This window comes from Crocuta crocuta, unplaced genomic scaffold (assembly GCF_008692635.1).
Source record: "Crocuta crocuta isolate KB4526 unplaced genomic scaffold, BGI_CrCroc_1.0 scaffold31, whole genome shotgun sequence".
NCBI lineage: Eukaryota > Metazoa > Chordata > Mammalia > Carnivora > Hyaenidae > Crocuta > Crocuta crocuta.
The window spans coordinates 4636323-4645495 of NW_027528362.1; positions in this window are offsets into that span (position 1 = coordinate 4636323).

The window sequence follows — 9173 nt, forward strand, 5'->3', positions numbered from 1 at the left end:
TTCCCAAAATAAACATGCTAGGTAAAAATGGTAAGCACCTCTGCAGGCATTAGAAATATTAGAAATGTCTTCAGGGCATTAGAAAAAAGACAATCCTGGGGGTACCTGGGTGGCTCAGTTGGTTAAGCATCTGACAATCTCACGGTTCGTGAGTTCAAGCCCCGCATCGGGCTCTGTGCTGACAGCTCACAGCCTGGAGCCTGCTTTGGATTCTGTGTCTCCCCATCTCTCTGCCCCTCCCCTGTTCATACTCTGTCTCTGTCTCTCTCAAAAATAAATAAATATTTTAAAAAAAGGACAAAGCTATCAGCAAGGTTGCTAAATAAACCTGCAATCTGATTGAAACCAAGGTGACCATTGTAAGTATTTTACCATAACAAAAAATTGTTTTAATATGTGCTCCGTTTCACAACAGAAAGGGGAGTGGGCTCCACGGTTACACCACGTTTGGAAGACTTAGGTAATATAGTTATTTTGTTTTCAGATTTACAGCACACAAGAGAAATCTAGACTAAAAAGCCTTACTTTCTTCTGTATAAAATCAGTTTTTAATTTTTTTATGTTTTATTTATTTTTGAGAGCAAGAGAGACAGAGCATGAGCAAGAGAGAGGCAGAGAGAGAGACAGGGAGACACAGAATTAGAAGCAGGCTCCAAGCCTGAGCTGTCAGCACAGAGCCCGATGTGGGGCTTGAACCCATGAACTGTGAGATCATGACCTGAGCCGAAGTTTGGACGCTTAACTGACTGAGCTACCCAGGCGCCCTTAAAATCATTTTTTTTAGAATGAACTGACCAAGAAGAACATAGTTTTGAATGAAATGGAAGAAGATCACCTCTAATGTCCATTGTGGTGCTAAGTCCTATGATTGTTTTCTGAGTCTGAAAAGAGTAAACCCCAGACGGTATCAATTCTGACATTTATTTGCTGCCTTTTCCTGAACTCAGGGATTTTTTTCTGTCACAAACGTGTCTGGATAGTGACAGACGGGAAAGAATCTTCTTCAGTGACCAAAATCTGTGTCGACAGCCTTGGGAGCCCAAAGTAAGCTGCATTTATTTTTTTGGGCTCTCTGAGTCCTGGGTGGAGGGAGGCTCCTCAGAATATTTGAGGGTTGCTTGAATACAAATATTTTGTATGTGAATGGTTTTCAGTTGCTTTCTTTGCTGGTAATACTAACGTGGATCAAAACCCAGGAAAATAGAGTCCTAAACACTCTTCAAATTCCCTGTAGATTTTATAAAATTGTTGTATTTTAAAATTGTTGTATTTTATTTGATTGTTTTTTTTGTTTGTTTGTTTGTTTTTATTTCTAGGAGAGAGAGAGAGAGAGAGACAGCGTGAGCAGGGGAGGGTCAAAGAGAGAGGGAGTCACAGACTGAAACAGGCTCCAGGCTCTGAGCTGGCTGTTAGCACAGAGCCCGACGCGGGGCTTGAACCCACGAACCGCGAGATCATGACCTAAACGAAAGCCGGACGCTTAACCGACTAAGCCACCCAGGCGCCCTATTTTATTTGATTGTTTTATGGGCTAGAAAATTTTTACAAGGGTTTTCTTTGTACTCATGTTTATTGTATCAGAAACATGATTTGTGAAATAGTCTGATACAGACCTCCTTCAGTCAAGTTGTATATAATCACTTAGTCCTTTTAGACTTCCTTCAAAAGGTCAATTATTTGGTAATCAGGAAGCATCATCATATAATTTATTTTAAAACAATACTTTTAGGAGATCACTATTGATAGAAAATTCCAGGGAAACAATTATACTTTATTCAGATGACACTTGAATCAAAAGATATATTTGTACTACTTGATTCCTAGCATTGAATTGGCCTAGCAGGAAACCAAGAAAACTATTCGATAGTGTGATGATGACTTGCCCTTTCTTTACCTATTTCCCATCACACACTCTAAAAAAGGGGGCTGCTGCTTTCCTAGCCTCCTTGCAACTGATTGTGCTTGACCTACTGAGAAAACAGGAAAGCACATGAGGCCATGTCTCATCTAGCATGGTTATTATTGCTGCTTCCTCCTTTTGATGTTGTGCTATTGGAGGTGTGAGTGGGGCTGTGGTAGCCACTTTGCCAGTTATCAGGAAAAGGCTGGAACCTCACAGAGAGGTTGACCCAGACCCCTGGATGGATCAGCTGGAATCACCTGCATCTAGACTTCTCACTGCCTGTGATAACTAAATGCCTGTTATTTCAACTTCAATTCAACAATATTTACTGAGTAACTATAATGTGTTTGGGGCTGTTCTAGGTACTTTAAAATATTTCAATAAGCAAAGATCCTTGACCTCATGGCATTAACTCTAGTCCTTCTTAGCCAGATACTCTTACCTACCATTTAAAGCATTCCCTATTGTTGGTGGTGTAATGTAACCTTTTGTGGGCTGGGTGCGGTGGAGTGCTGAGGCTGGCTCCTACCAGCTTGCAAGAACTTACGGTTAAATTCAGAAATTTTGAGAACTGGGGCACCTGGGTGGCTCAGTGTATTGAGCATCCGACTTCAGCTCAGGTCATGATCTCATGGCTCCTGAGTTTGAGCCCCGTGTAGGGCTCTGTGCTGACAGATCAGAGCCTGGGGCCTGCTTCAGATTCTGTAATTCTCTCTCTGTCTGCCCCTCCCCCACTCATGCTCTGTCTCTCTTTCAAAAATAAATAAACATTAAAAAATTTAAATAAAAAGAAATTTTGAGAACTGGTTGTTAAACACAACCATTATTAAAAATTAAATTGTATACATTTAGAATTAAATCAGTTGTATTAAAAAAACAAACTCACTTCCTGTTTATTTTACTATCTAACCTTTTGAAGTTTTTATATCTACTGTATTTATATGATATAAATAATATATAATGGTGTGTTACTGTGCATTTCTTCCCAAGTTCACATTCAATGTCACTGTGGTAGCTTGAAATCTGCAATAGTGGGAGTATTTATGCCAGGGGAGTTGACAACTGCTACAGTTAGGGCTTGATTTATTGGCTTAATGACTGTCTAGACATAAGAAGGGATGGAGGAAATATTAATAATGCAGATTAAACTTTACGACTGTCACATCTGTAACCATTACATTGTGAATAGCATAAAGCTTTGAGGAAATATTCTTCCTGCATTAGAAAATTATCTGATTCAGCGAGGAAGTCAATGTCAGTGATGAGCAAGTGCAGGTTTGAATATGTTTTCATTGTTTCACCTTACTTGTTAATGTAAATGAAAACATCAACTGACATTCTTTTCAAAACTACATTTGTGTCATTTGCAACCATGGGCTGACATAGACACAAGAGTTAGGCAAATGGTCAAGGAAAGTGTTCTGTGAGAATCGACTGACTAAATACGATTTACAAGGAAGAATATTGTATACTTTATAACTTGCGAGCTGTGTGAAACGTCTTTTATTTTATTTTTAAAAAATGTTTATCTATTTATTTTGACAGAGAGAGAAAGAAATCCCAAGCAGGCTCCACTGTGCATGCAGAGTTTGACGTGGGGCTTGATCTCATTAAGTGTGAGAACATAACCCGAGCCAAAATCAAGAGTTAGGCACTTGACTTGACCCACTGAGCCACCTAGGTGCCCCTGTGATACATATCTTTTAGAACAGATGTTTAAAATGGCAATGCATTTTTGTACACACACACACACACACATACATATGAAAGATCGCTGATTAGATGGGATCAAAGGGGAAACAGGGTAAGAAAATGAATAAGAACAAAGGGAATTGCCTGGCTGCCTAACCCAAACCATTCTGTAGGATTGTTCTGGAACCCCTTTTCTTAGAAGCCCACATATGAAGCCAGACCTTCAATCTAGCATTGTGAGCAATTGTCTAATCTGATCAGAACAGTTAATTTCATCCCACTGGTTACTAAGCCCAAGTAGTCCTTCATCAGGAGAACTACAGAAACTATGAACCAGATGACTTTGATATAACATGTGTGATTTGGACTATAAGACTGTCCTGAGTATACAACCCTAGTCGATGAAAGGGGGGAACATGCTACTAAGAGGTCCATCTAGCACCCAGCGTGTAATTGCCTTCCTAACATGCCCCACTATGTGCTGTAGTGGCCTGTGCCCCATTGAGGAACTAGCATGTTGAGGCCATAAAGTAAAGCAAAGCACAAAGTACAAACACATACCAACATGCAAAGGTGATATGAGACTTCCATGGTCAGATTCTCCTTTATGAACTAGGGACTTCCCCCCAACATTCTACACGTAATTATTTTCTTTCCCCTTGGGGAAAAAAGTTGGAATGAACACATTCTAAGTATTAAACAAGTTACCACAGGGTTCTGTGTGGCCTTCTTAAAAGAGAAGTGCCTCAGCAAGGGAAGAGCATGCAGTATTTGCAAAATCCCTTAGATACATTTCTTCTTTACCCAAGTTTACAACAAGTTTTGTGACTGCTGGTTAATGGTGCCATTGGAGAAAAAGTGCCTATTAAATCTCATCAAATGAGTTCAGAGACATGACTGGATCCACCATGGCCCAGGCTACCACCATGGGACTTCTAAAGGGATCTTTGTGAAGCAGCTGTCTGAGAGTGCCATGGAATGGGACCATGACTTGTCTACAAAAGCTTTTGTCCTTTACCAAGAAGATTCCAGGCCTACTTGGCTGTTAAGGAAGGAAGGAAGGAAGGAAAGAAGGGAGGGAGGGAGGGAGGAAGGAAGGAAAAAAAGTTCATCTCACCAGCAGAGGCCTGAAACCAGTGTGGAAAATTTGTGAATATTGTTACCATTGTCTTAGATTGAGACTGGTTTTTTTTTTTTTTTAAGTATAAAAATGGTTGACTGTTTTCAATATCTGGGCATATTGAAATGCCCACACTGTCAGTGCAGAGCCTGATGCAGGGCTTGAGCTGTGAGATTATGACCCACCCGAGATTAAGAGTCAGATGCTTAGCCGATTGAGCCACCCAGGCACCTCATTGCTTATTTATTTTTTAAAACTCCTCTATCTCTTATAGTTACCATGAATGTAGCATATTAACTGAACTTGAGTTCCTGTCTGTTAATATAATATTTACTTTAACTGATATGTACATGAGGAATTAAAATATTATCTCTTTATGACTGACACTAGAAGACATTACTTTTAAAATAATTTTAGTTTCTATCAACAATATCAAGAAGATTCTCATCAGTGAATGTGTAAACCTGAAGTGATATGGAGAGACTGACCTGATTACATGGTTGTTTTACTTACTGCTAAATACAGGAGACTTTGCACAATTTCATTCAGGATCCACTATTTTATTAAGCATTTGGTAGGCAAAGCCTAGCTTGGAGATGCAATCTCCCTTGATTTTAGCAGGACTTAACATAAGTTAGGAAGTAAGGAAACGAAAAAAAATCTTTTATGAAGACAGACAATGATACCTTCTAAATGTAAACATCTATCCCTTGGAGATGAGCTCAGTTCACTCAGAAATCTCACTGGAATCAATGCTACTCACTTGTAGTGCACTTAAAGCCCATTTCTTTTTTTTTTTTTTTAACGTTTATTTATTTTTGAGACAGAGAGAAACAGAGCACGAGCTGGGGAGGGGCAGAGAGAGAGGGAGACACAGAATCTGAAACAGGCTCCAGGCTGTGAGCTGTCAGCACAGAGCCTGATGCGGGGCTCAAACCCACAGACTGCGAGATCATGATCTGAGCTGAAGTTGACGCTTAACCGACTGAGCCACCCAGGAGCCCCTATACCCCATTTCTACCCTTACGGAGGAAGGAATCACAGTAGGCAGGAAGAGGAGTTAACTAGATCCAGGTCTATATTTTCCTTCTGCTACTCACTGTGTAAGCTTGGGCAAGTCCCTTGATCCCTATGAGCCTCTATTTCCTCATCTGTGCAGTAGGGATAATAATAACTAGCTCATAGGTTCTTGTGTTTATCACACGAGAAAATGTCATCATGGCCCTTCAACAAATGTTGAGCCAGACTCAACGTGGAATAAGTTACAGTCTAGCAGCCTTTGAAAACTGATTTATGATGATTTAGACATAATATAGTGATTTCTTGCTTGCTACTAATGGATGTTATTGCATTATTTCAGTGAGAGGTAGTATGGTTGGAATTCTATAGGGAAAAGAATGGGAAAATATCCTTTGGGACAGTGTGAGTGTGCTTACGCCTGACCAAATAAAACATTTCAAGATTAAAAACCTAGTGATAACTTTTTGTCCTATTCTATCCCTATCTTGACCTCTATAAAAGATAAAATCACAAGGGCAACATTAAAACTCAAAGTGGCTACCACCCAATTGAAAAAAGACTGGACAAAGGATTTAAATAGATATTTGTCATGGGCTGAATTGTGTCCCCTCTGCTCCAAATTAATATGTTGACATGTTAACCCCTGGTACCTCAAAATGTGACAAAATTTATAGGGCCTTTGAAGAAGTAATTAAGGTTAAATGAAGTCAGTGGGGTAGGCCTTAATGCAGAACTGGTGTCCTTAAAAAAAGAGATTTGGACACAGGCACAGAGCGAAGATCACATGTAGACAGGGGGAGCAGACAGCCATCTACAAACTATGGAGAGAGGCCTCAGAAGAAACCAAATCCGCTGACATTTTGAACTCAGACTTCTAGCTTCCAGAACTGCGAGAAAATAATTTTCTGATGCTTAAGCCACCAAATCTGTGGTTCTTTGTTATGGCAGTCCTTGTAAACTATAACATTTCTCCAAAGAAGATACAAAACTAGCCAATGAGTGCACGAAAAAATGCTGAATATCACTGGTTAGCAGGGAAATGCAAGTCAAAACCATGAGCCACCACCTAACACCTACTATGATGGTACAATTAAAACAAACAAACCAACTCCAAACAGAAAATAAGAAGTATATTGGAACCCTTATAGATTGCTGGGGGGAGCAGTGGAAACAGTTTGGTGGTCCCTCAAAAAGCTAAGTTAGCATGTGATCCAGCAAGTCCATTTTTAGGTATGTATACAAAAGAAATGAAAAGAAACTCCGCTACTTGGGGGCCAGTGTTCATCACAGTATTATTCATAGTAGCCAAATGAAAACAATTGAAGTATCCATCAACAAATGAATGAATAAACAAAATGGAGTATATACATATTGTGGAATATTATTCAGCCATACAAAGGAATTACATTTTAACACAGGTTACAACATGGATGAGCCTTGAAGATATTATGCTGAGTCAAATAAACCAAACACAAAAGGACAAATATTGTACGATTCTCCTCACGTGAAATATCTAGAATAGGCATTGGTTAAGGTTACCTGGGGCTGGTGGGGAGAAGGGGAAGAGGGGGGTTATTGCTTAATGAAGAGAATTTACGTTTGGGGTGAAGAAGAGTTCTGGAGATGGATGGTAGTGATGGCTGCACAAAAATGTGAATGTACTTTGTGGCTCATATCTGTGTACTTAATGGTTAAAACAACAAATTTTATGCCATGTATATTTTACAATTAAGATTATCCTACCAAAAATGTTAAAATGGAAGATTTTACGTTATGTGTATTTCACAACTTTCAAAAATGAATAATGTAATATGCCCAAACCTACTGAATTATACCCTTTAAATGGGTGAATTATATGTTATACGAATTATGTGTCAATAAAGCTGTTTTAAAAAACCCTCCAAAATCCCATAGTGGTTGAGAAAAGAAAGGCAACAGAGAACAACAGGAGAAACGAAGGAGCTCACTGGGATTTTTTCCAATTTTTCTCTGGCCTCTCACCCACTGATGCGTCTCTAGGACCAGGAAACGAGCGGAGACTAACAGGCTGTCTTCTGTCACACTCCTTCTTTCCTGAGCCTGAACAGTTTCAGGATTAGAAGGCGACACCTCCCGTGGCTGCTTCCTGGCTGACTAGCCCCCTGCCCCCAGCGGAGAAGGACCTAACCTGTGTGTCTGAATCAGCCTCACATACGGTCAGGTGGCATCTGCTTTCTGTCGCTGTCACACGCACTCCCTTAGACTCTATAAATGTGGATCAAACATCCATAAAGAGCCCAGCTTTGGGGCCTCTAAGCGGGGTTGTTATTTAAGGTTATGTAGTCTGATTTTGCCAACCCCGCGCGCCCCCAGGGCTCGTAGGATAGTATTTGCTTTGGGGGCCTGAGTGAAAGGTAGTTCTTCACGATCATAAAAACAAGTTGAAATCATTTCCTGCGATCCAGCCTGCTGATACCAGCTGCACTCTGTGCTTTTACATTATGCATGACTCTTGACTGCTCATACTGGAGGAAAAGACACACAATTCCATTAGTGCTTCCCAGTGTTATGCGAAGCGTTTCCAGGCTACTGCTGCTAATTAATGCTAATACAGCACTACTTACATATTTATGCCTTAGCGCATGCATCACGAAGGTGGCACAATGGTCGTCTTGTTTAGGGCTGATCAAGCCAATTTAAGCTGATTGGAAAACGAGAGAGATAGGACTTCGCGGTGGATGGCTTTGGCATGGCCACTTCACAGTATTAAACAGGAGTCACCCACGGAGGTGACTTTGTCTCTGGGGTTGCGGCTGCACACACATATGTGCTCTGGCTGTTCTGTGCTCTCCCTTTTCCCTGCGCTGCCTGCCTGCCACATTTACAGCATTTGATAACCAGTGTGGGTGTGGTACCTGCGTTCCTTCTTCCATGATCTGTCCACCCGTTCAGGTTACAAGCTCCGCCCTGAATCACACACCTCACGCATGTAACTGCAGCAAACAATGATCTCCCTCCGCCTTTTGTCTTTCTAGCCTCCGTTCCTTTTTGCCTCCACTCTGCTTTCTGCTCAGAATGCACTCTCTTCTCTCTGGCTCCCTAATCCTACTCAGTTTTCAAAGTCAAAGACTAGAAGCGAGGGCTGGGGAGAGTAAGAGAAGCAAAGCAGAAAAGCAGTAGAAGGGAGGGTTGCTGGGAAGGGCACTGCTGGGAGGCAATGGGATCCGTACCCCCCAGCCATTCTGGGCAGGGGTGGCAGACTGTCCACTCAAGGGTGGTCTTGGAGGAGCTTCCTATGCCTCCCACCCTGGCTTGGCCTGAGAACAGTAACTGCTCCCAGATCTCCTAAGCTCAGAATGGAAGCAGATAGAGTTCTCTGAAAGGTGCAGGGTGAAGGTAAGCTCCCTGGGCAGACAATAACTCAAGTGAAAGCTACTTGGGACTGCGGTCCACAGCTGC